Raw genomic sequence first — 24,727 nt, 5'->3', positions numbered from 1 at the left:
TAAGCCAGTAAGTACCCTTATTCCTTCTACACACACGTGTACTCCCCTGCCCTTCGCATTTTCACCTCACAATACCTGCAGTTAATATCAGTTACTGGAAATACTCCTGATCTTTTCCACAGGGCGCGGCGCTCCGAGCACCGCCTCCCGTCTGGTTACCTGCGACGTGTCCCCTGGCTTTTACTGCAAGGGCCAGGGGGTGGGGACTTGAGGCTTGCAGGTGGTGGGGTCCCTGTTACATTTGTTCAACGCTCCTTTGTTCAAAGCAGCCTTTGGATGGCACACAAGCTAGCAGGCCCGGCTGTGCTGCGGTAAATCTGTGTTTACAAAGCTGGCAGCTGGCAGGTGGCACTTCGTTTGCCAACTGTGGTTTAGGATATTTTCATTATTTTGCAATTAAAAACAATGCTGCAATGAATAACTTCGCTAGTCTACAGGTTTTTACTGTCTTTTTTTTTTTTTTTTGTATCGTTGAAGAGCAACTTTGGGATAAGTTCACAGGAGGAGGGAGGTGCACGTGTAGTTTTGTGTCACCAGCTTCCCCTCCTCGGGCCTGGTCAGTGTCCTTCCCACGGGTGGGCAGCCGTGGGCGGACCATGGTAGAGAGATCTCTCGAGTTTCCTCTCCACGTCTGCGCGGAAAACTGGGGGAAATGCACAGAAAAGGAAAGAGGGAAACAAAAGGCCTGCAATGTACCTGCAAACAGCCCTAAAAATAGAAAGTCCTCCCTAAACATAAATATTCTAATAAGCACCCTGTCGGGAAACAGGCATTCGCACCCCTGCTCCATCCAGCTCTGTCCAGCACAGCCCCTCCGCCCAAGAGCCCTCACCCCTTCCTCGCCACCCTCCTTTTCTCGCCATAGACAGGACACCATGGCCGATGCGACCGCCACGGTCGTGGTCATAGAGGATGAGCAGCTGGGGCCGTCCGCTGCCGAGGAGGAGGGAGCGGCCACGGCAGCCACCGAAGCCACCGTGGCCACGGAGGCGGGCGAGAGGAAGGAAAGGAGCATGTCTCCGTTCCCACTCATGCTTGGAAGCTTCTAAATCTGGGGAGGAAATGGACCCAGAATATGAAGGGAAAATGAAGGCAGACCGAGCGAAGGGATTTGATTTTTTTACTGAAGCCGACAGAACTTTTTGCACAGTTCATCCAGCCTTCGGCGCAGAAATCGCCGACGTCTCCTCTAAGCATGGCACTGGGACGTCCTCGGATACACAGGGGTGACAAGCGGAGCCTGGTTTCTGCGGAGACTCTGGCCCCAGGCGCACGGACAAGGCGAGGAGCTGCTGTCAGAGATGCGGAGCACGTCTGAGGTGTGTCAGGCCTGGGCGTCCCCTGCCCATGTGAAAGGACCTGGGAGGGAGGCTCAGATTCCAGGAGGAACTGGCTGACTTCTTTGTATGAAACGGAGTCGATGGTACGTTGGCCGGTGCAATGGTAAGGAGTTGGTAGCCAGAACCACATTCTCTGTTATCAAGAATTGTTTTTTGCAAATTTGGAATAACTGAGCTCAGCTGCCTTCATTTAGTTATTGTAGCATAAAAGGCATGTGTGAAGTCTAGAATTGTTTCTTTAGTAACCTCGAGAGCGCACACTTTCACTGGCCACAAAACTCCTGCTGAGATTGCCTCACGTGGTATAAAAAACCCTCCTGTGCCTTGGTTTTTGTTTGTACTTGGCTTCCAGGAAGCTCGGCGCCCCAAAGGAGCATCTGTGCTAACTTTCAACGGTCTCTTTATGGAGTCCATTAATCGGGTATTTTGATGTTTTTCACATTCATACACATTTTCCACATACTTCAAACATTTTTTGTAAAAATAATTGTTACTGCATCACAATGAATCCTAGGGAGGTACCGTCGTTTCATTCATCGCCGCCCTTATTGCTGGTCATTTGGATCGGTTGGTGTGTGTGTGTGTGTGTGTGTGTGTGTGATAATAACACTATGAGGAAAACCCTTGTAACTTAGTTTTTCTGCACCTCTCACATGATTTTCATAGGATTCCTAGAAGTGGAGTTACTTGGTTAAGGAGCATAAGCGTTTTAAGCTTTTGATGCACAGCATACATAAAACCCATCTCATTAAGTGAAATATCAGGATAAACCCCATAAAAAATAGCTTAAAGTTTAGGTTTATAAAAGAAAATATATACCTTGCATAGAGATAAAGCCAGAGTTGTTTTAAAAGGCCACGCAGCACAGAACACTGTTCCCTTTGCCATGGGTTAGGTGGCGGGTGCATAGGGGGTAAATACATTTTTTTTAAAAGTCCACTGGACTGGATAATCTCTAATGTCCTTTATGGTTTAAGAGTTCTGTTCCTTTCTGGTCCCTTCGGTCTCCAAGGGTGTGAGATGTATGGTCTGAGTACTTCAGGCCTGGGCTGTGACCAGGTTGGGGACAATGGGAAAGAAAGACTAAGCAGGCTGGCGAAAGAAACGTGTCTTTGTGAAATACGCACTCTCGAAATTCTTAGTTTTGCAGCTAGCAGAAAAATTATATAGCAGGTTGCTTGCTTTTTTAGGAGTAAACCCTCCTAAATAGAGAGTGGCTTTGTTGAGCAGCTTTCTAATTGCAGGTTCTTGGTTCCTTTCTGTGCTCGCAGTAACCTTTGCATTGGAACAGGTTACTCACTTAAAATAAAGTCTTTTAGCTTTTCCCTATGTGAGAGTGTTGACAAATATCTTTTGTGATGTTGTTACTAACAAAATGTTTCGTTACATAAAAAATGTTTACGGGGGGAAAAAACATCCTATCAGATCAACGCGGTGACTACAGGAAAGGTCCTTAAATTAAGTGGGACTCAGAAGGCATTGTTTCGGGGGGGAAAAGGGGGTGAAAACAGAGGGATGGGCACACCCCGGAAATGGGGGGATGGGAGGAAAGAGCGAGAAGGCAATATTTGGAATCCTGCAAGGAAAAGCAGACCCCAGACACCCTACGGCACGCCGTCCCCCGCCCGTCAGCCCCTGAAACTCGCGACAGAAGCGGCATTTGACACAACCACAGAAGTTGCTCTTAAAATATAAATCGTACAATATCCTGAAAACCATCACAGTAGGAATAGACCTGAGCAGTCTCTCTCTATGTCAAACAAATGCCTTTTGTTATGCAGAAAATATTTTATTTCTTCTTATTTTCCTGTGTGCTATTTTCCAGGCTGTGACAGATTCAGAGTCTGGTGGCTGTTGTTACCCCCGATGCCAGGAAATGCTGGGCTGACACCTAGAGAGAGCTGGAAGTGCTGTAGGCGGCGGGAACGACGCTGGGTGTTAGTCGGGCGGGGTCGCACCCGGCCTGGGTTCAGCAACCTCGGGACTTGGGTTCCGGGTAGGAAAGAATTCAGAGCCAAGACCCAAACTGCAAGAGAGCATTTATTTGGTAAAATTACAGAGGTGGAAGAAGTAATTCCTAGAAGAAATGGGCTTAGGATACAAGTCATAGAGGCAAAGGAAGGGCCCTAGAAGCTGGAGCGTGAGGAAGGTCATGGTAATGTGCGGGGTGGGGGGTGGAGAGAAGGGAAGGGACAGGGAAAGGCTCGGGCTGCTCCCACCAGGGAGAGCGCTGGGTCCTGGGTCCTAGTGGTTTTATCTTAGGGGAGGTCCCAGGGAAAGGCCTCACTATAATATTCAGCAGCTCTCCAGGTGCGTCCTTTCAGGGTTGTGGTCTCCACTGATTGATTGATTGGCCCGGGGCCGGGGGAGGGGGTCATTATCCAAGGCAGCTGGTCCTGAGGTCAGCTGTGGCTGGTTTTGCTGCTTTTCTGGGCCTGGAGCTGAAATACAACTGAGGCCCAGATGTTATCTGTAGGGAGGAAAGGTCAGGGGGTCCAAACCGCCTGACTCATGCTAGGGGAGGAAAGGCCACCTTGGGGGCGAGGCCCACCCTACAACAGTCCTTTGCCAGGCCCCTGGGGCTTTGCACCTGGTGACCTTCGGTACCCGGGCCGTGTCCTTGCTCTGCACATGTCTGCCTAACGGCCTATCACAGAAGGAAAGCACTTCCCACCTCGGTATGTACTCCTGCTTCAGTTATTGTTCAAAAACGAGGGCGCAAAGACTGGGGGCCACACAGGCACCCACGAAGAGGGGATCGACAAGCACGGCCCGGCTTTGTCCGGTGGAGCGTCACATGCCACGCCTGCAGTGAACCACCGATGCCACTGGGCTCCGTCGGGTTGGCAGCGAGCTGCATGCGGGAGGCCGGGCACAGAGAGGGCGCACGCGGGAGCCCTGCGTTCACAGCTCAGGAACGGGTGAGTTTACTGCGGCGATGGGAAGGGGAAGGGGGGGAACCCAGTGCAAAGGGGCATGAGAGCGTTTCTGGGGCGGTGGAAATGCCGCATTTCTGGTTGTGGGTGCGCTCACGTGGATTGCGCTCCTGTCAGAATCCATCCGACCCTTTCCTCAGCGTGGCGTGTTTTATTACCCGGAGGTTATACCTCAAAGCTGGCTTCTTAGAAGGTGAGGGAGGACTTTGCAGGGAAACCGAGGCCTGGAGGATGTTCTTCCCTGAGGAGTGGGGGCCTCAGGAGGCCCCGGGCAGTGCCTCTCGGGCAGAGCCTGGGCGTGGGGAGGAGGGCAGAGCCTCACCCTAGGACACTGGTCCCTGTGCGGGCCACTGCGGGAGCCTTCAGCACACACCTCCGCCGCCGGAGCAGGCCCTGGGCGCGATGGCTGGGGGTGGCAGGTCCCTGGAACAGCCGTGAGGCGCTGGGCACCACCTGTCACGACGGCCAACCCCAGCCCGGCTCTCGCTGTAACAGAGTGAGGCTGGCGGTCCTTCCGCACCTTGCAAGTTGACCCCTTTTAAACTCATTACGGAACATTTCCGTTGTCATGTTAAAGAAAATTATGAGAAGTGAAGGGAGTGTTCCTAAGTATGTAACGGTAAACGCCGCGCCGGTGGAGACGCAGGACCACGGCCGCCAGCTCGGAGGCAGGGGAGGCTCAGGAGCGCCCGTGGACAACACTCCTGAGAACCAGGAGAGGACTGAAAATAGAGCGCTCGGGGCGGGGGCGCTGCGACGGCGGGCTGGGCCGAGGCCTTGCTTACAGCGCGACGCTGGACACTCGGGCGGGTTTCAGCTGCGCAACAGCGCGTTTTATGGGACTAGAAACAACATCTAAACAACACCGCCGGCGCTGACAAAGGCAAAGCGGCGGGACGTGCGTGGGCAGCCTGGCCGGTCCCGTCCCCTCACGGACGCGGCTCCATTGTCACCCAGGGAGCGGCGACGCTCTCCCCTTGGACGGCCGCGCCACGCTGTTTTCCATAATGTTTTTATTTTTTAAATCTCAGAGGAATCTTTCATGAAATGAAGAGGAGATGTTTGCCTAAAAATAAGCAGTTTCCTCCGTGTTGCTTCTTTCAGTTTTTGTTTAATTCTAGGAAAATCAAAATTAATACAACTTATTGAAAAGTAGTGACTAGTATAGTAAAATTTTATTCAGTACTCATTTCTAGTCCAGCTGTATGTAGGTAGGAAAATCTGCATTGATGTTGATATAATATTAATAAATGTTATGAAGAGGTTTTTAAATTTGGGAAATTTTTTCTACCTTTTGAAGAGAACTCTTCTGTATTTTTATAATAATAATAATAATAATGGCTGTTGATGTTTGTTTGCGGCTCTTTCCGTTCCGGGGACTGTTCTTGGTACTGGTTAATTTCTTACCTGTCTCGATCCTCAGAACAACCCTTCGAAGTAGATCCCAACCTTGCAGATTCGATCAGCGAGGACCAGAAAGTTTACGTCACTTTCCCGAGGCTACTTTCAGAGTCAGGGCTCCTGCCCACTGGGCTCCTCCCCTCCTGGCAGGTGTCACTTTTGTCTTGTAGGTTAATCAGGCTGCAGCGGTGACTCTATGAGTTTGGGGGACCATCCCATGATATGTATTTTGCGCAAATAACGGGGGTGCTGCTTGGGGAGAGCCCACATATCAAAGTCAGATGAATTGACCTTTCCTCACCCGCAGGCAAATGGACAGACTCGCCCGGCCGGGTGTGGCTCAGCGGTTGAGCGTCGACCTGGGATCCAGGCGATCCGGGTTCGATTCCCGGTCAGGGCACATGCCCTGGTTGCGGGCTCGATCAATGACTCTCTCATCATTGATGTTTCTGTCTCTCTCTCTCCCTCTCCTTTCCTTTCTCTGAAATCAATAAAGATATATTAAAAAAAAAAAAAAATGGACAGGACTCCATCAACCGGGCGCCAAGATACTGAGAGGAGCCGGTGCCTGGGGGCCTCAGGGGTCATCGGCACACGTGCAATGTTGCTGCTCAATTGCTACTGTTGTAACTTTGAAAACAGCCCATCAAAGGAGCAGAACAAACCCAGCACGTCTTCCCGCCTGAAAAACCACCGGTGATAGGGTGTGAGTCCCTCCGCCGGCTGGCACCACTGTGCGTGTTTTCCCCCAAAGCCAGACAGAGGGGTGCCGGGCGGCGCGGGGCCTCTCCGAGCGGCGTGCGCCTGACCCTCCGCAGCAGCGAGAGCCTGGCAGCGGCCCGGGGGCGTGCGCAGCCCCCCGCCGCCCTCGCTGGAGCTTTCCCGTGGACAGCCAGCCGGTCTTCCCAAGTTTAACGCGTCCTGCTGGCTCCCTGGTGTAATTCCTCCCTCGTCCCGCGTATGGACAATCAAATCCTAACAGCAACGTAGCTTGGAGATCAGAAGTTGTGGATTCAAGTCCAAAGGCAGCCCCTCAGCAGCTGTGGGGTTGGGTGGGTCACCTCGCACCCCTGGACCTCACTGTCCTCCTGTGTAGAATGGGGCCCAGTGCTCTGCCCGCCCGTGGGGTTAGTCGGGGATGCGAATGGGCCCGGGACGGGCTCGAGGGGAGCGCACGGAAGAGGTCGGCTTTTAATCTTTCATCCCCTCTTCCCATAAAGAAAAAACGTGCAACGTGGAGAGCTGCCCAGGTTTTTGCTGTTTTAATTTTTAAAGAGATGGTAGAGATAGTAAAGAATTGGGGGCCACCATTTAGGGAACAAGATTCAGACAAGACTCAGACCCATTTCCTTTCCCCCAGGATGGGGAGAGACCCGGGCAGCCGGGCACCCCTCTATTCTCACCATAAAACACACGGCCGGCTGGAGCGGTGGGACGCTGAGTTGAATAATTCACGCTGAAACCTAATACGTATTGAGTGTCTACTGAATAATCATTATTGTTCCGCCTCCCGGGCCCGAGTGCCGTGTTACAGGAAGACGCGCCAGGGCTTCCCCGGGTGACGAGATGGCAGGGTCCTCAGCCCGGCTGGCGGAGGGCTGTTCTGAGCAGTTCTGCCCTGATGGACGCCTCAGAGTGCGCTCCAGACAGGCCGTCAAATGACTCAGCTTGGTTTCGGGAGCCCAAATGTGGTAAATAGCACGTGTCAACTCTAAGGCCCGGGGGCCTGACACTCCAGGGAGTTGACTGATCAACATGCTAGTTTAAAATTAGCCAGCCGGTGACCTCGATGTCCCGGGTGTGCTGGGAATGTCGGTATTAACAGCGTCCTGGGGAGCGACAGCGAGGCTGCTGTCATGAGCATAATGCGGGGGGTGTCCTGCAGCCCTCTGAGCTCTGATGAGAGACTCTGCAGGTTTCAGTGAGCACCGGGCTCTGAGTCAGGCGGGGCAGGGCGCGGGCCGATGGGCGTGTGATCTCCTTTAGGTCCATCTTCCACGTGGAGGCCCCTCGCCCCTGAGGTGCAGGGACAGGACAGGACAGGACAGTGCAGGGAGATGCGGAGCATGAAGGAGAGAGTTATACAAGTTACCCGGGGGGCGTCACGACCATGCCTGATGACAGCAATTGTAACAGGTTTATCCCATGTCATCCAGATACTGCACTTAGCTCCCAGAGCAAGCCTGTAGCGGGGAGACAAAGGCAGGGCAAAGTGATCTATTTCCCCTGGTTCAGATCCTCGGTCCCCACCCATGTTTTCAGTTTTCATGTCCCAGAATGAGGATTTTGGAATGAACTTTTGAACATGTGGTTTTTCTGGCACTGTAGGAAGGGCGATGGAACCTTCTGGGACACCTGGGAGTGAGAGCCGGGGGCGCTGGCACCGATTCCAGATTGCTTTCCTGGCTTCCTCTCTTGCTACCAGGACAGCCGCACAGCTCTCCTCTCTTCCCCAGGGGTGGACCCTCTGTCCTCAAACCCCCACACACCGGTGCGCCTGCCGTGCCCCCCAGGGGAGGCTGGAAAGTGTGGTTCATCCATCCAGGCTCGGCTCACCTGGCATTCTCCCAGGAAGCCTTCCCGAAATCCCAGGGGAATGTGGGTGCCTGGCCTTGGCCGTGCTCTTCAGGGACAGGCCCTGCCTTACCCATCCTCTCTCCTGCGTCTGTGACCGAGCTGGGCACACAGTGGCCATCCCGTGACTTTTCCTAAATGAGCACGGACAAATGCTAGCGAATGGAGACGTGGGATTCAATACCGCAGACACCTGCTTTTCACCCCACTGTGCATCTTCCTGACACGTCTGAAAAGGCCTCGGCAACCAGTGTTGACGAAACCGTCGCCCCAGCAGTCCGCCCTGGGAAGCTCTGACCTGTAAGTTTGGGCGCAAATACAATTAAATTAGAATAAGTACCCACTCAGGACGTTGTCTTTGTCCAAGAATAGAAACCGTGATGTAAATGAAGATTTATTCCTATTTCTTAGGCAAAGCAGCTCTTAGCACTCAGGAGCTGTGCCTGCCCTCAGAGGGGCCGTGCCAGGCAGAGCTCGTCACAGGATCTTTAATTAGCACTAACACGCTGGAGATGAAGGGAGGAGTGGAGACCCTAGCAGCTGATCGCGCTCCTGGGAGACTTCAGTGTCTTTGAGAGAACGTCCCTTGGAACAAGAATGCACTGGGTCTGTGCCTTCATAGTGCCTCCAGAGTCTTGCAAATTTCAGGAGAGAGGAAAGTTAGATGAGTTTGCAAGAGATGAATTTTAGAAATTCCCATGTCACGTCAAAGGAACGATCTGTTTGCCTCCCTCGGTTGGAGGGTAAAGAGAGGCATTCTTTAGGTCTGTGTTTAGTCTCAAGTCACAACCAGATGATCTGTGCCGTATAAACACAGCCTGAGATTTAACGCTGCACATGCATCTCTTTGGAGATGATATTTCTGCTTCCACGAGCTTGACATGAGGCTCGGCGACATTAGAAGTGTATTCGATCTCTTCGTCACTCCGAGACTGCGCCAGAATAATCCTTGCTCTGCCAGGGAGAGAAATAGCCCAATATATCTAGACGGGGAGCCCAGGGGACGGGAGCCCTGCTAGACACTGGGCTCATCAATGGGAGTTTTATGTCCTTTGAAAATAGACCGGTGAGGCTTAATGCGCGCCGATTTCCCTCGACAAACACACATCTACGGCAGATAAGCCTCTCTGTCCAGAGAGATGATATTTTGCCTGGATCTAAATAGTCCCTGTTTATAAATCTCTTCTATTCATTTTACTCAGCCATACCGCGTGCCTGCCACACAGGAGCCGAGAGAGACCCTGGTGGAAGGAAGACAGAGCCGCGCGCCTAGACGCCGTGTGTTCATAGGACCGTGCTGAGAGCCTGCGAGGAGCGGGCCATTCTATAGAACCACTAACCCATCGCTGGCACATGCATTAGAAAGCGAGGCAATGCCTGCTTTTAAAGGTGAGAAATCCGGGCTGGTCCTGGGCCCCATTCTGATGTGCAGCCTGGATTCACCAAGTCCCAGGAGCCAACATGCCCGCTGATTGGTCATTAAACACATCGTTTGCTTCCAAAAGTGTCAATCAGCTGGTTCTTTATGTTCATGGAGAGCCCAGCCTTCCCCCCACCCCCTCACCATCCCACTGTGCTCGAGACAAGGGCAGAGAGGCCGGTCCATGGGTGTCGGTAGTTAGTTACTTAACTCACTTTTATAGATTTTCCATGAGCACACTTTCTTGGTGACGCCGTCTTCATGTTTTCCTCGACTGTGTTGCCATCAGCCGCCTTGGACCCGAAGAAGACGGAGGCTGATGTATCGCAGACCCCGCCTAGAGCCATTTCCATCTGGCAGAGTGGACGTTTGTATCATGTTCTTTGCCACAAGCAAACCTTCGTTTCAAAGGGATTTGAAGATTCCTTTTCTCTCCCTGTGAAAGCGGAAATCTTGGGACATCTCCATTTATCCTCAACTGAGGTGTTTGATTTCACAGTTATTCAGGAAACCTTGATGTTTCATCAGCCAGTAGACGTGTGCCCCACCGCTTGTCTCCCTCTCTGTCATGACCCCTTGGGGGCCACATGAGAACATTCTCCAGGGTGACAGACAACCGCGGCCTGACCGAGCAGCGTCGGGCCGACGACACGTGGCCCAGAGAAGGCTCGAGGCTCTGCATCACGTCTAATTCTGCCTTTTCTTTCGGCATGGGCCTCGGATCAAATAATCCCACCTACGCCAGGATTCCACGAAGAACACGTTTTAACTGTCGTTGACAGAAAGAGTCCTTCTGTGGACCGCCCTGCCCTTTCCCAGGACCCTGCTCTCCCCCGCAGACCACCCAACACAACACCTACGGAGCAGCCGACAAGCTCCCAGCCACCGTACTAGGCACGATATTCCTGGAACTGCACAGAAGCCACCCGACTCAATCCCTTGATTGCCGCATGGCCTCCACGGCTATTGGAAGGCTATGTCCTAGTCATGTGTATGGTCCCATAGTCCTGGTTCCATCGTGAGGGCACAGAGTGAAGTCCCAGGGTCCTTTGGCTGTCTATATAGAGCGAGAAGCATGTCTAGCTCACATTCACGGGAGCAGGTGGCCAGACTCAGGGACAACTGCAGCCGAGGCCCTGGGCACAGCCAGACAGCAAGTGTGCGCAGCGGGAATGCTGGGTGCCGCCCAGGCCCCAGCACAGCCTGGCCCCCCAGCTCCCCCCGTGTCCTTGCCCGCTGTGCTTCAGACACATGATCCCACCCTTGTTTATCTCAGCAAAGGCGCAGCGGCCTTTGCAGTATTTTATAAATTCTATTGTTTTAAGCATTATTATATTGGATCACTATTTGGTATTTCACTGATGCCACTGCATGGTCCTGAAAAATGTGTTGGTTTTTTTCCTCCCAGGCTGCTCCCTTCCAAGCGATGCAAACAATGTCCCTATGATGCTGACATTAGTGTCTATTTCTTCTTCGCAGCGTAGCCGAAATGATCTCATTTTTATTGTAAAATTTAGTGGGAGGAACAAACAAGCTTCAAATTTCACTTACACAACCTGGAGAGGATCATTTGTGACAGATTCTCTGCGCACAAATCGGTATTTTTCTGTTTTCCTGTAAGCAAATAGTAAGCAATTTCGCAACCTCCGTCAGGCTATCAGCCTCGACGTTTCAGGAAGCACGGGCTTCTCCGGGTCACCGCCACGGTAATGACCCTGTGTGCAGTAAACGCTCTCTCCTCTGCTGCCCTAAGAAGCCATTTCCCGGCCTGTCAGCTCAGAGAAATAGCATCACAACTGTGTAATTTTGTCTGAATGAACCACACATTGAAAAGAAGCACCCAGAAGAATAAAGGAGGAGTCAGGTGCCCTGGCCGTACCACGAGTCTCAAAGACACGGAGTTGGCGAGGGCTGGAAGGGACAGTGTCCTTAGAGCAGGGGACTGGAGAAGTAGCCTGGCCACGGTCCCAGCTCCTCAGCAGAAGTGCAGGACCAGGGCCCCAAATTCAGGCCCAACTTCACCTTGAACAGGACTCAAGCGTCTCATGGCCCATCTTCCAGGAGATGAGCCTCCTGGAAAATGACTGCTCAGCTTCCCAGATTCCCAGGTCAGGAGGGAGAGGGGTGGAGCCAGTGGTTGGAAGCTGGGCCTGCAGCCGGGACATCGCTGTACATCTGTGCACAGGGCTCCCTCACCGAGGGGAAGACCAAAGGACCCCGTGACCCCCTGACGGTGTCCTATGTGCAGACCTGGTCAGAGTGCCCGCCTTTGCCTCCCAGCCCCGCCCAGGCGCGGCCAGAGGCAGCTCTTGGTGAAAGCTGCTGGGTTCTGGAAGAACACCTTCGGGGCAACAGTTAGAAAAGGGGCTCGCAGGGGAGTGAGTGGAGGACACCCCAAGTCTACTGACTCAGGTAATCAGGGAGGAACCAAGGAGTGCATATGTGACGCACACAGCCGTTTGAAACATGCCCCTCTGTCACTGCCCTTGGGGGCTCACGTCAACCGAATACCAGCTGGTCTGAAAAATGGAGCCACGGAAACTCCGGCGGCAGCCAAGCTCTGGGCTTGGACGCGTCAGCATCCCTTCCTTCCGTTACCCCCGCTTCTGTTATCAACATTATCTGTTTCCTGCGTTTGAAATAACCTAATAAGCACAGATAGCCGTCAGGGGCCAGTCAGGACAGAGGCCGCAGCTGTCATTTTAACCGACAGAGTTGAATGGAAAGAGATGCTAATGAGAGATTGACGTGACCCTCCGGGCAGAAGAGCTGTGGGAAGACGCTGTCACCCTGGGCAGGGGCAGGGAAGAAGGCGGACGATGTAAGAGCTTCATGCTCGGCTGGGTGGGGGTCTCTGAGCTCAGAGGAGGGTCCCGGGGGCTGGCACGGGCCGAGCTCCGCAAGGGGAGCCAGGTAGCTGTGAAGGAAGCGGTGAGGCTGCCTCGCGGAGCTGGGACTGCGGGTGGGCCGTGCGCCCTGGACCAGCTGCTCCGCTGGGGTGGACGCTGCGGGAACAAGGTGGAGCAGTCCCCTCCCGGGCCCTGTGGAGGACCTGGCTGTGTGGACATGGGGCTATATGGGGCCTGCAGCCGGGGCCATTTATTGGCCTTACCTTGTAAAACACACGGACTTCTAAATCCAGGGTAATCAAGTCAGCATCTCGGTGTGTCACCCTTAAGTTAAATTAAAAATAAACTTTCCCAGGATGGAGACTCTGGAATTTTTCTAGAATCCCTGTTACCTTCAGCATGACAGGAGGGGCTGGGCTTTAAAACTGCTTCTGATATACAAATGGCCCTACTGAACCACAGGGGCCAGAGTCCAGAGCTTACGGCACATAATCCTCTTGGTTTTGGCAGCCCCATGCATCAGTCCCAAGAGCAGAGCCAGAAGCTCCCGTGAGCTCAGAAGGGCCAGAGCCTGCTCTCTGGGAGCCTCGGGAAACCTGGGTGCACACGGCTCATCCATCAGCCGGAAAACTGGGCATGTCCTGCCTCCCTTTCAGTGTCAGGTGGGGCTCTTAATAGGCTGTGAGCCCCTCTGGGAAGTCTCTGCCTGTGTGTGTGTGTGTGTGTGTGTGTGTGTGTATGTGTGTGTGAGTGGGTGGATGGATGGATGGATGGATGGATGGATGGATGGATGGATGGATGGATGGACAGAGAGATGAATGGACAGGTGGAGGGATGGATGGATGGACAGATAGAGGATGGATGGACAGGCGGGAGATGGATAGATGAGTAGAGGGGTGGGTGGGGCGTGGAGGGATGGATGGACAGATGGCATGTGGAAGGCAGACACAAACACCCCTGGGTTGGTGATACCCCGGGCTGGATGATCACCACACCTCCCGTGTGCCCTCCTGCTGTTTGCTCTCTGTGAGACAACAAGCTCTTCTGGTGCAAGGCCAGGGCGTTCACCTATCAGCCTGGGGAGTCTGGGAGTGAGCCTGGATGTGGTCTGAGGCACCATCCACAGGCCCAAAGCACCTGCCCTCGGAACCCACCGGCCTTCAGGTCCTGGTGAGGAGAGGACAACGCACCTGCTGACCCAGAGGGACGAGAGTATGTCCTGCCTTGTGCAGTAGAGCCTCCTTTTGTGGAGAGGAGCCCGTTTGGGGGGCTCCTTTCTGCACCCAGGCTCCCACGGGCAGCTCTGTGCCCCTCTCCACCCCGCAAGGGGATGTGGGAGGAAGGGACTGAGGCAATGGAAGCATGTGCCAGGGGCATGGATGGGTTCCAAGATTTCATAATGAAAATATAAGCCAGCCTTTAACTTAAACATCTGTCTAAATAACAGACTAAAAAATCAAGCTAAGGAAGATGTATCTGAATATCCCTGAGCCATTATAACTCAAGTAATATCACATTTTGTGCTGATGGGAAATGACACAGCACACGGCCGGGGCTGGGCAGCTCCATCGCTCAGTGTGTCTGCTTCCTGCACCGATAATTCACCGAGGACCACATGCGGGCCCTCCGGCTGCCTCTGCCTGGTCCCCTGGGAAGCCCAGGGACACCTCCGGGAGCCTGGGCCTGCCGTGATCGCCACTGTCAGCCTCCGCCTGGAATGTCCCTACCAACGAACCTCAGGCTGAAACAAAAATGATAAAGGCCTCTGTTGACATGGCTGCTTTTTCATATAATTCCTCTTGCCCTGGGCAGGTGATGGGAGTAGACATCAGAATGGCTGGATGATGGTGTCGCTAAAACCCGGGGAAGGAGAGGAAGAGCAGGGGAGGCGCAAGGGGACAGGGCAGGAGAGAGGGGACAGGGCAGGGCAGGCGGGCCAGAGCCCGGGGGTCGCAAGCAGTGCAGTGGCCGGGATCCGGCTGTGCATTGGCACACTCAGCTGCTTTCTTGGTACATGGGCACACGCCTGCCACCTGCTCTGGGGGGGCTCCAAGCTGGATCTCCTGGAGTCTCTCTTAGGTGTTTCTGCTATGTCAAGGTGGCCTTTGCCCTTTGCTGGGCCCTGCCCTGGGAGGTCTGCGCCGATGATTAATAAGCTGTGCCCTCTGGACTCCGGAGAGTTTGTAGGAGCAGCACAGGCTGGATGCAAGACAAGGTGGTGCCTGTGGCTCAGAGACCAGCAGGGGGCCTGGGGATTCAAGAGCACAGAGGGAACCGCGGAGAAGGTGTGGAAGTCCCAGCCTCACCGAGGGTCCTGCCCCCCAAGGCCAGGCCCCTGAAGGAACTGGGTGGGCGGGGCCAGGGGTGTCCCGTGGTATCACGAGGCACTGCTGACTGATGCCCCTTTGGGAGAGCCTCCTGCACCCGTGAGCTTGTGTCCCTTTAAGGAGAAGTCCCGGGCCCCACCCACGGGCCCGTGGAGTTTCCTGTTTAGAGTAAAATGTAAACACTTGTGAACAGAGGTGTTTCTTTGATTGGCTGTTAGGTTTTTAAAACAGTTTTTAGTGGGATGGTAGTCACCAGCGAGGAGGGCTTCTCAAGGATTTCCAAATTCCTAGCAGCTTCAGTTCCTATCAAACGGGGGGTCCAGAGGGATTCCCGGGGCCCAGAGGTTTACACTAAAGAGAAGACCTCTGGGCAGGACTAAAGCCAGGGTCTCAACTCTGGCTGCACATCAAAGCCACCTGATGCCCGCGCCCACGTCCTGTCCTCCCCAGACAGTTAAATCAGTGCCTCTGGGGAAACCAGGGCAGCTGGTAGTTTGAAAAGCTCTTTAGGGTGGGACCGCAGCCTGGGAGTATCTCCTTTCCCAGGGGCAGGGGGGCCTGGAGGAGAGGGAAGAGGTGAGATCAGGCCTAAGGTCCTGGCTCCTCCTTGAGGTTCAGGGTCCCAGAGGTGGTGGTGGGCACAGCGGGTGGGTTTGGAGGCTGGTCCTGCCCTTCTCAGGGCTGGCATGAGACCCTGCACGCCCTTTAGTTGTCCCAGCAGCAACCGGGCCCAGCGGAGGCTGGTTAGAATTAGCTGAGGACTGTTTGCAGCCAAGGGCCGAGCTCCTGAGCCCCTGTTTCATGCTTCCTATGCCTCTGTGGAAGGACCTTGGCCATTCCTGCCTTTCCTGCCTCGCCTGCAAATGTGCAGAGAGAAGGCTGGGAGCTGGCGGCCAGGGCCGGCAGAGGAGAGGCTGGATGCCTGTGAAGCCATGAGATTAAGGACTGCAAACCTTCCTAAATTGCCAAAGACAGCGTCGATGCTGGCCTGGCACCCACCCGGATGGGAGCGTGGGCTCCGTGAGTGGGGTCTGGTGAGCGCGGAGCCGCCTGCGGGCGGGGCAGGCCCAGGAGCAGGACGACACTGACCCGTGGGTCACTGCGTTGTCAGCCCTGTGCTCCTGGAGAGCCCCCAGCCCAGGGGTTCCCGCCCTGAATACCTTGAACCATGTGCCTCACCAGCTGGCCTCAACCTCCCCGATGCGATGCGTGAATTTCAGAGACCCGAAAAAAGTAAGTAAATCCATTAAAAACTTTCTCAATACCCTCCTCCAGTCAGGCGTGGGACCTGGGAGACAAGATCGACGTGATTTATGGTCCGGATCAAACCTGGACCTGAATGCCTTCCATGTCGAAAGGACTGTTTTGATCCATTACAATGTACCTACAGCACCATAAAAATGCTGTATCTTTCAGCCATCGAGACATTTAATCAAAACGTCACGACCCACCTCATTTTTCTCACATGCGGAAGTGGTATCTCGCCTTCCTGGGTTTTGCCACATTCCACATAATTTTTCCCCGTTTTATTGTCAAGGTGGCAGGTCCTCTGGCTCAGGCTGAGGGAGACGCTGGTTGAATCAGACCTTTGTCTTTGATCTTCCAGCAGAATTAACCCTCCCCAGACATGCTGCTCTTATGGGGGTGTCACGCCTAAAAGTACCGTGGACAGTAGGTCTGTGTCCTTCCCCTGACACTTTGTCACCTCTGATCGCTCCAGCACCCTCCCCAATAGCCCAGGACTGGGTGGTCTCCAGCTCTCACTAAATAAGTACTTATGAACAGCGAAAAGGTCAGCAATCCAATGTGTGAATAAAGATGTCCTTTCCAGGAACAGAGGAGTCCCTTACGTGGGTGACCTGAATGCAACAGGGAGCTTCCCGAGGGCTGGAGGAGGTGGGTCCTTGGGGATGTGGAACTGAGCAAGTGACCTGGCAGAGAGCCCTGGGGTGAGAGGTTGAGATCTCAGGCCAACGTCTCTCTTTGGAGGACCAACCCGGGGCCACGCAGAGAAGGGACTCCCGGGAAATTCCTGTCGTTTCTGGCTTCTCAGAGGCCACCTTTCAGAACGATGGCAGTGGTGTCATTGGTGAGAGAATCCTGCACAACCCTGCACACTAGTGCCATCCCTGGGAGCCACAGCTTCGTCTCCAGATGGTCACCGCTGCGATGCACGCACCTCACCCGCAAGGAGCCGCACTGGAGCCTGGGCCCCCTGGAGAGCAGGCCCTGGGCTGGCCGGAGCCCCTGCCGGCTGCTTTCCTTCAGCGTTTTCTCCCCACTGCTCACGGCGCGGAGGGAGAGGGGCCTGTGATGCTGCACATTACCTGCTGAGCGCCGTATTTAATAAGGAGGTATTTTCCTCTGGAAATTATCACTAAAAGCTGCACGTCCCAGGCAGATTGTATGTAAAATTTTCCGAACTATCAGACCATTGAATTTTCTGCAAAAGTAATGATTTTTTTTCCCCGCCGCCGCTGGGAGAGCACTATAATTTTCACCAAGAAGGAAAAATGCTACTTTGCTTCTGGGTCTCTCTTCTCATATTGCCTTTTAGTTTTGGATAAGTGTGTGTCTTACCTTCTAACTTGGCTGTGAAGTTGGAAATTGGATGAATAATATTAGTAATATAATACCTGAAAGTCAGGACAAAGTTGACCGAGTTCTTGGGAGGAAAAAACCTATTTCCTCTGCGACACCATGGTCCACAAGCAAGCTGTGACTTTGGAAAAGTTGACTATTATACACAGACCTGTTTACTGGCTCCAGGTAGATGTTCTCTGCACAATTCGGCGTTGAAGTTGGAATGGGGAAGCCCTGGGGACATCTGCCTGTTTTGTGTGTGGCACCCTCAGCCTGGCATGCAGAAGGGCACTGGTTGCTCCCAGCGAGCTGCCCTGAAGCAGAGCTCGGGCTCAAGACAGACGTGCAGGGGACACTGATAAAGTGACTTTTCCCATGGAGGCTTGGGGATGCTGGTGACAGCATCTCACCCGCCTGCGGAGGGAGGCATTGCCATCAGCGGGCTCATTGGCCGCTCCCACCCCTGAGGCCTCTGGCCGCCCCCCCCCCCCCACGTGTGCAATTCCACCCAGGCCGTCGGAAGCCGCTGCTTCCTGCACAGGGGCGATCGCAGGGTGGGCTTCTGGGCCGTGGGCTGGGAGCCAGTTGGATCGACCCCACGGGCTCTTCCAGGGCTCGGAGCTGATGGCCGTGAGGAGGGGGGCGGTGAGAGGAGCGGCCGGCGTCCCCCGGGGGAGCGTGGGAGCCGCCCGTGGATGGCTTGGCTTCGAGTGGGCAGAGCAGGTTCCCCTGGACTTTCCCCCCAGCCCCCGAGGGAGAGACGGCTCCAGGGCAGGCGGTTCACAGGTGGGTACGAGCCCCGAGGCTCCTGGATGTCGCCTGATTTGCTTGTTGTCACGTAGCTAACAGCTCCTGGAGCGCAGATCTCTGTCCTCTAAGCCCAGTCAGTGAGTGTCCCGAGGGGGAGGCTGTAGAAAGGAAAGACCTTTGTCACCGTCCCTTAGGGATGGAACGGGATGGGTGCCTGCAGGGCTCTAGGTACCGGGACGCAGGGCGGGGGCTCTGCCTGAGGGTCCTCACATCCCACCTAAGGCCACAGGGACACGTGCGCAGCTGATAATTGCTTTAAAACGCAGGCTTTAAATATGAGCTGTATTTTCTACAGTTAATCTGTAACTAAGGTTTTTAGGCATACAAATAACGCTCCTACCGTCGCTACTGTGTAATTTTACATGTGTGGCGTGCGCAATTCCCAGGCGTCTTTGCAGTGTTACTGCGACGAGTCGCCTCCGTCTCGGCGGCTCTGCCTGTGGAAGCGCTTTGAAGACCAAAAGCAGCGCGTGCGATCCAAGGATCGGTATTTCTTCTCTAGGAAAGAAGCCTCTAATACGCTCACGGGGAAAAATCCTTACTATTAGAAAATAAGCACAACGGGGAGATGCAAACAGGTGTCTGAGGGAAAACCGCAACAGCCGTTTTGGACGGAAGTTTTCACGCAGCGTTTTGGTGCGTGAGGTAAATGAAAGGCTGAGAGCCCGGGGCAGGGGGCAGAGGGAGTTGTTCGTAGGGACGGCAGATGCGTGCGGCGCGGTCCTCGGGAGCCTTTTCTCTGGGCAGCTGTCACACTCCGGGACCCCCGCAAAGCTCCTCTGGTGAAAGGTGTGGCAGGCCAATAACATGAAATATATTTTTAAAAAATAAAGCTTTTTGGGGGGGAAATATGTGGTTACTGATGAATGAGCTGCTGGTTGCTAGAATCCGGAGCATTCTGCAGTGACACTGACCGAGTGGCCCTGCTCCTCTCAACCGCCTGGTAACTTTTGGGGGCTAGGAAGCCGTCCCAGAATCCAGTTCCCACAGGACCCCCATCGAGCCCCGGTCCTGAAACATGTGTGCTGGTGGTGACTGTGAGGCCACAAAACCAATTTATGAAAAAAGTATGTGGCACCTTCCTAGAATGTCATTCTTGGGACTGAGCCACCAACTGGTGCTGTGGGCAGCCCTCCAGCCCCTCCAGGACATGCCCAACGGGTTCCCATTGGCAGTCCGAACTCATCTTGGCTTCTCGGACAGTGATGCCACTAGCTAGACACTGGGGAGCCCACAGAAGCTGTTGTCACATCGTTCGGGCACTTTAAGGTGCTATCCAGTTATAGCCTCCAAATAAAACTGAACCTGGATCCAAGTTTATTTGCTGTCACAGTTTTATCATAGTTATAAACCCTATCGGGGCTCAAAAGCACTGTGACATTGCATTTACCCACACTGCAGACGGAGAGCCAGGCAGGGCATGTGGCACATAGTTCTGCTCTATTTTATTACCAGCACACTGAGAGATTAAATAGCCCCATTCCCTAAATATGTCAGGACACACGCTGCATTTTGCCTTCTTGCTGGGGCACACCAGGGCAGTGAATGAAAATAATTTTTTTCAGAGCAGTTGGAGTTGTCATTCAGTGGACTAAACCTCTGATAATTTGGATAATAATATTTTTTTGACCCAAATCAAAATTAAGGGGACACTAATAAGCTATCTAGCTCTAGGGCTCTCTCCCCTGGCCCCACGTGGCACTTTCAAAACTCTGACAGTGCAAACCTCTGTGATGGGCGCCAAGCATGGGCATTTAAAAAGGATTGCCTAAGTGGTTCTGTCGCAGGACTTTGCCACAAGCATGGACCTTGGCGAAGGATTCTTGTATAAAAGTGCACTGTCTGCATCAATAATTCTGGGTGGGCCTGAGACTGCATTTCTCACAAGCCCCCGGTGAGGCCAACAAGACCTCATGACAGAGGCTACTGCACAGCAATGCAGGGTCGTGTCACACTCCCTGCAGGGTCTTGTCACACTGGCAGCCACACAGGACCCACCCTGAGCTAGAGCAGGTCCCGCTCCGAGTCCTCCCCGCCCCCATGGGACGCCACGGCTGCGATGACGAGGCTCTGCCATGCTGTCAGGAACGGACGTTTCTCTTCCCTCCCTGAGCAACTCTGGGACCTTGTTTGTAACTCAGTACACACCAAATGGGGAAGCTAAGGACAGAGGTTGGAAAAAACCTCATGCTGGACACATGTCATGGTGGACACATATCCCACCTTGTCATACTACGTCAGGTCACAAGTTGGGCTCCCTCCTGAGAGAACTCTCACCAGACTAACAAACAACCACAGCAGACACAGATGCCGGAGACCAGGCCTTGGAAAGACTGCCAAATAGTAAAGAGCTCAATATGTTTCATAAAAAGTTTTCACATCTTATTCCAATGTTGTCAAGTGCTTAATGGCACTGAAAGTAAAATGAATTATGTATTAAAATAAGAATATTATTTAAAAAAATAAAGCCACATCACCAACACGACCGCCTGAAGGTGTATCTCGCCTGGGCCCTGGAGGGATGGCTGGTGTCCTCTCCACGCCTTGGAGCCAGGCTCGCGGTCTGGGGCGAGGGCCCACGCAGGCCTCTGCCTCCTCCAGGACAAGGGACGCTTCACAAGCGGTGGCCTAGGAGAGTCAGGGAGGATGCTGAGACTCTTCCAGGCACGGGAAAGGGTCCTCTCATTTCTAATAGGAGCAACAACCCAACGGCGCGGTGCCCTCACCAGGAGGAGGGCTCTCTAGGGGGCACACGGCAGGTCCTCAGTCAATGTCTAGGGGAAAGTAAGGAATAATTACCTTCTTCTGGAAAGCAATTGGAACTGTGAATCGTGAGCATTTGATCAAAGAAATCCATCTCCAAGAGAAAGTACTTTATTCATCAAGATGTGGATAAGGGTCTTATTTATAAGCTAAGAATTAAAATAAATGCCTGACAACATATGGAAAAATGTGTGGCCTTTAATAATGTTGTTTATCGAATGCTCTTATTTTCTGTTAATGGGACTGTAAATTGTGGAGGGAAAATCAGGAGGGTAATTTGGCAACAGGCGTCCAAGAGCTCAAAATACGTTCAAGAGCATTTCACTCTTAGAAATTAATCCTAAATATATAACCAGGCGAGGACTTAAGGCAATCCACACAAGTATGCAGACTGTAGGCTCATTTATAAGCATCTTCTTCAGTAGAAATTGATGTGTGGGCTGGATGCAAGCTGCCATCAGCATGCAGCGAAATTAGGGGCGCTGGAGGCAGACAGCCGTGACTGCTATGTGACCTGCTCAAGAAATATAGCGGCTCCGGGCTCCCTTTTCCCGGTCCGTAAAGTATACCCCCTTCCCAGTGTTGTTACTAGACCTAACGCATCCATACATGCAAGTGCTTCCCACCGACCCGCCTTAGGGGAGCCACGTGATAGGTGGCTGTTACCCACACAAGGCTCACAGGTGGCGAGGTGACAGCGGGTCCTACAGGAGAACACACCTTGCTGAGAGACCAGCAGGGTGTAGGCCCGGGGCCCCGGCTTCTTCTGCACTGACTACGGAGTCAGTGCACCAGGCACCAGGCTCACGCTTCACAAGCGGTACCTCTGTTAACCTTCCTACATGACTCCGTTTCCAGATGAAGACCCTGAGGTCAAGAGAGGGTAAGTAACTTCCCCAAGTTCATGTAGACAGTGATGGTCAGAGCTGGGATTTGAATCCAGTCCAGGCTGTGTTCATTCAACAGGCATTACCAAGAAAAGGTGCCCATTAAAAAAAAACACATGATAGAAATTAATACGTAAATAACTATCATTATCTACCGACCTCTCCACTCTCATCTCCAGCGTAGGGAATGCACAACTTAGGGACTGTAAGGAAGTTGAGCCCGCCCCCCACCCCCAAAAAAGTTTGTCAATGTCCATAAAATAACTTGCTGGGATTTTTATTAGGATGGCATTGAATCTTTAGATGGAAGAACAGATATCTTGACATATTGAGATTTTCTATCCCTGAACATGGAATATCTCTCCATTTATTTATATCTTTGATTTTTTCATTAGTTTTATAGTTTTTTTTCTATATAGATTTTGTACCTATTTTGTTAGATTTATACCTAAATATTTCACTTTTTGAGTACTAAGGTAAATGTTGTGGTTTCGATTTCAACTCCACTTGTTCATGGTTGGTTATGGAAAGCAACTGACTCTTATATGTTGATCTTAGATCCTAAAACCTTGTATAAACACTAATTCGTTCCAGGAGGGGGTTTTGGGGTCAGTTTTTTTTTGGATTTTCTACATAGATGATCATGTCATCTACAAAGACAATTTTATGTCTTTATTCCCAATCTGGATACTCTCTATTTCCTTTCTTGCTTTGTTGCATTAGCATAGACTTCAGTATGATGTTGAAAGGTGTGGTGAGAGGGATGATCCTTACCTTGTACCTGACCTTAGTAGGAAAGCTATATTAGCTCTAGTTTTTATAAATATTCTTTATCAAGTTGAGAAAGTTCCCCTCTATTCCTAGTTCTCTGAGAATTTTTATCACAAAGGGGTGTTCAGTTCTATCAAATGTTTTTCTGCATCTATCGAGGTGATCATGTGACTTTTCTTTTTTCATCCATTGATGGGATGGATTACACTCATTATTTTTTGAATATCGAGCCAACATTGCACACCTGTGATAAATCGCACGTGGTCAAGGTGTGTATGCTCTTTCTATTCACGGTTGGGTTTGATTTGCTAGTATTTGTTGAGGATTTTTACATCTCTATTCATGAGAGACCTTGGCCTGTAGTTTTCTTACAACGTCTTTGTCTGGTTTGGTATAATGGTGATCTACGGAAATTGAATGAGTTAGACGTTCTGCATCTGTCCTCTGAAGGAGGCTGTAGAGGCTTGGCACGATTTCTTCTTCGAATGTTCAGCATAATTCACCAGTGAGCCCATGTGGGCCTGGTGCCTTTTGTCTTGGAAGGTTATTAATGATTGACTCAATTTCCTTGATGGACACAGGCCTCTTCAGATCATCTATCTCTTCTTGTCTGAGTTTTGGCAGATTGTGTTTTTCAAGGAGTTGATTCATTTCAAGTAGATTACCACACTTGTGGTTATCAAGTTTTTCACCGTATTTCTTTATTATCATTTAAATTTCCATTGTTTCTGTCGTGATGTCTCCTCGTTCATTTTTGATATTAGTAGTATGTGTCCTCTCTTTTTCTTAGCTTGTCATGAGGCTTATTAATTTTATTGACCTCTTCAAAGAACCTGCTTTTGGTTTTGTTAATTTTCTCTATTGATTTCCTGTTTCCAATTTCATTGATCTCTGCTGTAATTCTTGCTTGTTTTCTTTTGCTTACTTACGATTTTATTTGCCCTTTTCCTAGTTCCCTAAGGTGACAAATTAGATTATTGATTTTAGATATTTCTTCTTTTCTAATATATGCATTAAATGGCATAAATTCCCCCTTTAAGCACTGCGTTTTTGCTGCATCCCATAAATTTTGAAAATGTTTTCATTTTCATCTAATACTATATATATTAATTTCTCTTAAGACTTTTCCCTTTGATCCAAAGGTTATTTAGAAGCACATTGTTTAATCTCCATGTATTTGGGGATTTTCGAGCTGTCTTCCCATTATTGATTTCTAGTTTAATTCCATTGTGATCTGAGAGTAGACAATGTATGATTTCTGTTTTTTTAAATTTCTTAAAGTGTGTTTTCTGGCCCAGAATAGGGTCTATCTCGATAAATGTTCCATGAGAGCCCAAGAAAAATGTGAGTTCTCCTGCTATTAGATGAAGTAGTCTGAAGGTGTCAATTACACACAGTTGATGGATGGTGGTGTTCGGTTCAACTCTGTTCCTGCTGATCTCCTGCCTGCTGGATCTGTCCATCGCTGAGTGAGGGGTGTGAAAGGCTCAGCTATGATAAAACATCCATCTATTCCTTCTTGCAGTTCTATTAGTTTTTGCCTCATGCCGTTTGCTCTGTCGTCAGGCACATACGCGTTAAAAATTATGTCGCCTTGGAGCACTGCCCCCTTTATCACGATGTAATGCCCATCTTTACTCCTTACTGTGAAGACTGCTCTGTCAGAAATTAATGTAGCTACTCCTTTCTTTTCACCAGTGTTAACATGCCCTATTTTTCTCCATCCATTTACTCTTTTTTAAAAAAACATATATCTTTATTGATTTCAGAGAAAGGAAGGGAGAGGGAAAGACTGGGGATCGAGCCCGCAACCCAGGCTTGTGGGAATCAAACCGCGATCTCCTGGATCCTAGGTCGATGCTCAACCGCTGAGCATATAAATTAAGAGTAAATTTATATGTGTCTTTATATTTAAAATGCATTTTTTGTAGACAGCAGGAGCTCGGGTTATGTTTTTGATCCATCAATGAGCTGTCTTTTAGTTAATGCATTTAGACCGTTGACTGTCAGAATGGTTACTGATGTGGTGGGTGAATATTTACCGTGTTCACTGCTGTTTTCCGTTG

This window comes from Miniopterus natalensis, chromosome 14, assembly GCF_054644295.1.
Source record: "Miniopterus natalensis isolate mMinNat1 chromosome 14, mMinNat1.hap1, whole genome shotgun sequence".
NCBI lineage: Eukaryota > Metazoa > Chordata > Mammalia > Chiroptera > Miniopteridae > Miniopterus > Miniopterus natalensis.
This window is presented reverse-complemented; position numbering follows the sequence as displayed.